The following is a 6,000-nucleotide window of genomic DNA, read 5'->3' as shown; positions in this document are numbered from 1 at the left end:
GCCCTCTCTGGCGGCGTTGATGTGACGACGCCGAGGGACGCAACGTAAGAAAACGCCGGCAAAAACGCTGAATATGGTTCGGCCTTAACATTTATGACAAGTGCGAATACTAAAATAATGACTTACATGTCATGTGCGCCATGACTTACGTGCCACGCTCATGGGGAGCTCGCGGTTGTTTCGCGCGCTTGATATGCACCAAAATTTGTGTTGTGTGACGCGACTATATGACGAACATTTATGACCGGTGGCAATAAGAAAATATTGACTTGCATGTCATGCATAGCATGATTTACATGTCATGCTCATGGTGAGCACGCGGTCGTTTCGCTCGCTTGGTATACACTAAAATGGTTGTCCCGCGATGTGACTGTATGACGAACATATATGACAGGTGTTAATGAGAACTAACAGGCAATGATGCCAAGGAAAGTATAGGGCACGTTATTTGTAGTAATTAGGACATAAATGTGGTGATATTAATGGGGACGAAAAGATAATTTCCCGCATGCAGGGACCGAACCCGCGACTTTCGAATAACGCGTCCGACGCACCACCACTGAGCTACGGTGGCGGTCATCCTCCCATCCACTTTATGGGGTAGAGAGTTTATATTGTGGCTTCTTATTGAATAAAGCTCAGTTGGTAGTCTGCGCAGGTCCTTGTGAACTTTTCGTCTGTCTTCGTGTTGCGTGCGAAAAATTATCATTATGAACTCGGACTACAACGAACTATTTTAGCTTGCGCGGCAGAGAGAAGGCAGGAGGCTTGCGTGAAGGCTGGGAGGCTTACTGTGTTTTCTGTCATACAGTGTTACACGTTGTTAACTTTCAACAGGAGTTGTTCTTCAAAGTTGTCGTCGCTGATTCTTACACGTTTCCTCGTTAAGAGGTCAGCTGCTACACTGAACACGCTCTCAGTGCATGCGTTAGAGGGAAGGGTGGCATTATAACGTAGGAACAGTTTGCACACTAGCTCGTAGTTGCTCAGTGCTTCGAAGATAGTGTCCCTGTCATCTATGAAGCGTCGCGCTTCCATGTTGCTGGCGGTCGAGTAAGGCATGGCAGGTAAGACCAAGGAAAAGTTGAAAAAATAGGCTCTGTAAGGACCCCCGTTTAACGAGACGGGGGCCCCTACAGGTGGTGGTAGAAACATTTATTGCCAGTGTGTGAACGTGGGGGCCAAGCCCCCTACATGGCACGTGGGTGCTCCCTCAATGTGAGGGGCACCCTTACAAAGCGAAGGAAAGTCCCTGAAGCGCAATCCTCTTCATGGCGCAGGAGATGATCCGGCGCTGATCGAAAGCAGATGTGCTGGTCATGATGGACTCCCAGTAAGACACCGCCACAGCCGGTGATGGGGGATGAGGGAAGGTGGGGCATGTGAGGAGGATGTGTAGGAAATCTCCTGGTTTGCCGCAAAGTTTGCATGAGGAGAAGAATTGGTCTGGGTATCGGGCGTTTAGTAATATGGGGTATGGAGCAGTTTGAGTTTGTAGGCGTCGCCAATGTGCGGCCTGTGCTATGGTTAGGGATGGGGCTGGGGGGGTGTATACTCTTCGTTGGTCCCGATAGTACGAGAGAATATCTCGAAAGGAGAGCAGGCGCTCCTCGGCCGGTGGAGGGGGCTCCATTTCTCCTGCCCGGAATGTGAGACCTCGGGCTAGGGAATGAGCCTCCTCGTTGCCAGGGAGGCCGGCATGTGCTGGCGTCCAGACGAGTGTTATGGAACGCTGGGGCTGCCAGAAGCGTAGTAGGCGAGCAGCGGTGCGGGAAATGAAGCCATTGGCATAGTTCAGGATAGCTGATTTTGAGTCGCTTATGATTGTGGAGGCAGATGTAGAAACAAATGCAAGCGCGATGGCTGCCTCTTCTGCCTCTGTGGAGGAATTGGTGATGATTGAGCACGACGTTAGAAGCTTTGCCTGACTGTCAGCTACCGCCAGGGCCATACGGGATCCTGACGTGTATTCCGCTGCGTCCACGTAGACCACGTCATGGTCCTCGCTATACTGTTTCTCGAGGGCCCGAGCCCTTGCCGTTCTGCGTTTCTCGTCTCGCACAGGGTGCATATTCTTCGGGATTGGGGGCACGTTGAGGTGAGAGCGGAGGTTAGAAGAAAGAGGGACCCCCTCGGGTGAGTGTGTAATTGGGGTTAAGTTTAATTGGGACAACAGAGTGCGCCCGGCCACTGAATTAGACAGACGAGATCTTTGTGCCGTAAAGGTGGCTTCCGCGAGTTCCTCAAATGTGTTATGTACACCTAGTTTGAGGAGTCGGGCATTGGATGTGCTGGGTGGAAGTCGTAGAGCCGTTTTCGTGCAACTTCGTATTAGCGCGTTAACCCGGTCTCTCTCCTTTTGTCGGAGGGGTAGGTAAGGGAGGGCATATGTGGTGCGGCTTATGATGTAAGCCTGGGTGAGGCGTAGCGTGTTTCGCTCGCGTAGGCCAGCCCGACGGTTCGCGATGCGGCGAATCAGTCGAGTGGTCTGCTGAGCGTGTGTTTGGAGAGTCCTTATGACTTCTCCGTGTGCGCCATGCGAGTAGAGAACTAGCCCTAGCACACGAATTTTAGAGACTAGTGGGATGGGATGGTCACCTAGCGTGAGAGAGATGGGGGGAATGACTGAATTACATTGCTTCGGGCGGTAGAGAAAGAGCTCTGATTTGGAAGGGGAACAGGTAAGGCCACGCTCCCGTACATATGTATCAATGGTGGTCAGTGCCAGTTGTAGGTTTTCTTCGATTTCGGCGTCACTGCCGTGGTTTGCCCAGACAGTGATATCGTCGGCGTAGAAGCTAAAATGGATGTTGGGGATCTGAGCCAGCTGTTGCGGCAGATGAAGAAGGGCAATGTTAAAAAGAAGAGGGGAAAGAACTGCTCCCTGGGGTGTACCTCGCGCGCCAAGCGTGATGCCCGGAAGGCTGTGGTCGCCAAAGGTAAGTGTGGCTGTGCGGTGGCTGAGGAAGTCTCGGACGTAGTTGTACGTCTTTGCACCGACTCCCAGAGTTACAAGGTTCTGTAGGATAGCTGAGTGTATAACGTTGTCAAATGCCTTAGTGAGGTCTACACCTAAGATAGCTCTGGTGTCACAGGTTTTAGAGTCGAGAATATGATGTTTTATTTGTAGGAAAACGTCCTGTGTGGAAAGACCCGGACGAAATCCAAACATGCAAGTGGGCATGAGATTCTTGCCTTCTAGGTACTGGCAAAGCCTGGTTTGGAGTACATGCTCCATAAGTTTGCCGACAGATGAGGTGAGGGATATGGGCCTGAGGTTAGAGGTAAGCAGAGGTTTCCCAGGTTTGGGTATAAAGATGACCTTGGCGTCTTTCCATTGAGGTGGGAGGGTGCCCTTTTGCCAGCACTCATTAAAGTAATCAGTAAGGACGGCAATGGATTGGGCATCGAGATTGCGGAGTGCTTTGTTGTGCACCCCGTCCGGACCAGGGGCTGAACAAGTGTTTAGTTTCTGTAGTTCGGCTTGAACTTCTGCTACTGTAATGGGTTCGTCGAGGAGGTCATTAGGGGGACCTGTATAGTCGGGGTGTGTTACTACAGGATATGTTGGGAAGTAATGATTTCGAAGTTCCTGGAGGAGTTCTCGTGGAGGCATATCGGAAGTATGTAGGAGTTTGGTGAGGTTGTGCCTTTGGGTAGTTTTAGTCTGCGTTGGGTCAATTAAGTGCCTAAACAAGTTCCAAGTCTGAGGCAAACTCATATTGCCATCTAATTTGTTGCAAAGTGATTCCCAGTTTTGTCGTGAAAGAGCGGCTGCGTGGGTCTCTATCTCTTTGCTGAGGCGGGCGAGTCGACGTCTAAGAGTCCGGTTCCAACGCTGCTTTTTCCAGCGTCGTTCTAAGCTTGTTTTAGCGCCCCATAAATGTAGGAGGCGGGAGTCAACTGTGTCGCTTGGGCAGTCCTCTCGTATAGGACAAGTTACGGATTGGACATCACTTCGAAGTTGTTTGGACCATTCGGTGATGTCCGTGATAGCAGCGTGGGTACGGCTTGCTCTATATGTGCGGAAAGAATCCCACTTAGTGAAAGTGGAGCCTCTGGGAGGCCTGCGGGGTAGTTGCATATTTAAGAGAATTTCGATAATGTAATGATCACTACCCAAATTCTCTTGCGTGTTGCACCATGTGGCATGAGGGAGGCGATATGCAAACGTAAGGTCTGGTGTAGTGTCTTTACAGACACTGTTTCCCGTGCGTGTCGGAAAGGTAGGATCGGTGAGTAGGGAGAGACCGTTTTGTTGCGCTGCTAACCACACCCGACGTCCTTTTGGTGTGTCGCGCGGGTAACCCCAGGCCGTATGGGGGCGTTAAAATCTCCCACGACGAGGAGAGGGCACTTATTCGCTAAGCGTTTCGCAAGTGTAAAGAGGTGCTCGAAGTTGCCTTGTAGGCACTTAGGGCTGCTATATACATTCAGTATGAACAGACTGGTCGCTCTAGCATGTTGCGGCACAAGTTCAATTAAAAGGTGATCAATGTCTTGAACTGCTAAGCAATGGGAAATGGAGGTGATTGAGCGATGAATTAGAAACGCTACCCGAGAGGGTGTAGGGGATGTGGGTATAATGGAAGTATAGCCGGGTAGGGTGAGGGGGTTAGACGGCTCCTGCAAGGCAAGGACGTCGGGTCCCGCAGCGCAAGACAGAAGTTGGTGGACAACATGACGCTTCTGGCCAAAACCTCGGCAGTTCCCTGCCAGAGTGTAAGATTATGGTTTGGAGTTGCCATCATGAGAGTCGATAAGGGGCAGGGCCGCAGCGCCGGGGTGGGAGTCGTGAGCGACGGCAGGGATTGGGCTGTCTTGCCCTTCGGCTGCCTTAGGCTTCTTGCGTTTACTAGGGGTGAGGTCTCGATTAGGAAGGCGGGTTGCGAAAGAATTGAGCTGTGACTCAAGATTGTTGTAGCGGTCATTGAATGCTTGAGTTAGGGCATCAAAACGGTGATTAAGCGCAGCATTGTCTGTTGTTACACGTACTACCGCATCTTTGAGCGTTGCACATTCCTGATTGATGCTAGTGATAGCTTCCTGCAATTTAGCCTCAAAACGAGCAGTAAAAGACTCAAGCAGATTTGGTATATCGGTTAGAGAGGAGTGTGTGGAGGGATGGGGCGGTGTGCACTCAGTTGAGTGCCGAGGAAGTTCCGTGTCAACATCTAACTCTAGAGCATGAGGAGAGGAAGTAGAGTTGACGTGGTTGGCTATGATAGGGGCTGTGGGTGGATTGGGGGGAGGAGGTTGTGATGCAGTTGGAGCGGGGGTAGGTGGATTTGGATAGCTTGTGGCAAGTGTACTTATCTGGGCCTCGAGCTTCGCGATGTGTTCTCGAAGGGCTGCGGCTTCTGCTCGAGCTGCTTGAGCTTCTGCTTTGGCCGCCGCTGCCTCCTCCCGAGACTTCGCCAGGGCGTCTTGTAGAGTGGGAGTCGCTGTCAAGAATGATGCGTGCTTGGAGGAAGAGCGGGAAGGGCCCCAGTCTTTGTTCAGCGGCCCGGTCCAGGCTTGCTTTTGTTGGCTGGGCTGGGTGGGCTGAATGGGCCCTGACGACAACTGGGGAAAGTTGTCCCCGTGTACGACCGGTTCTTGTTGCTGCGTTTCTGGTTGCTTTGTCTGTTTGCGTGGTTGGTGAAGGTTTCGTCCTTTGCATGATCCAGTGCCGGTAAGGTGAGAGCCCTCGCACAGAATGCACTTGGGCGTGCAAGGAGGTTCTTGGGGCAGGTGTTGTGTGCCGCAACGTGGGCAAAGATTAGACTTGGGGTTTGGGCAGACGTCATAACGATGACCAGGCTGTCTGCAATTCGTACAGGCATCCGGACTGCCACGGTACGGAGTGCAGCGGTGAATGGCTCCCATATATTTAATGGAGTGCGGGACTTCATTTGCGTCGAAGGTGATGAGAATGGAGTGCGTCTTCCCCATCCGTCGAGCTGCGAGTATGGTGTACTCCGGATTTCGTCTGACCAGGTCTTGGTACAGCTGCGTTGG

Source organism: Rhipicephalus sanguineus, chromosome 7, assembly GCF_013339695.2.
Source record: "Rhipicephalus sanguineus isolate Rsan-2018 chromosome 7, BIME_Rsan_1.4, whole genome shotgun sequence".
Taxonomy (NCBI): Eukaryota; Metazoa; Arthropoda; class Arachnida; order Ixodida; family Ixodidae; genus Rhipicephalus; species Rhipicephalus sanguineus.
This window is presented reverse-complemented; position numbering follows the sequence as displayed.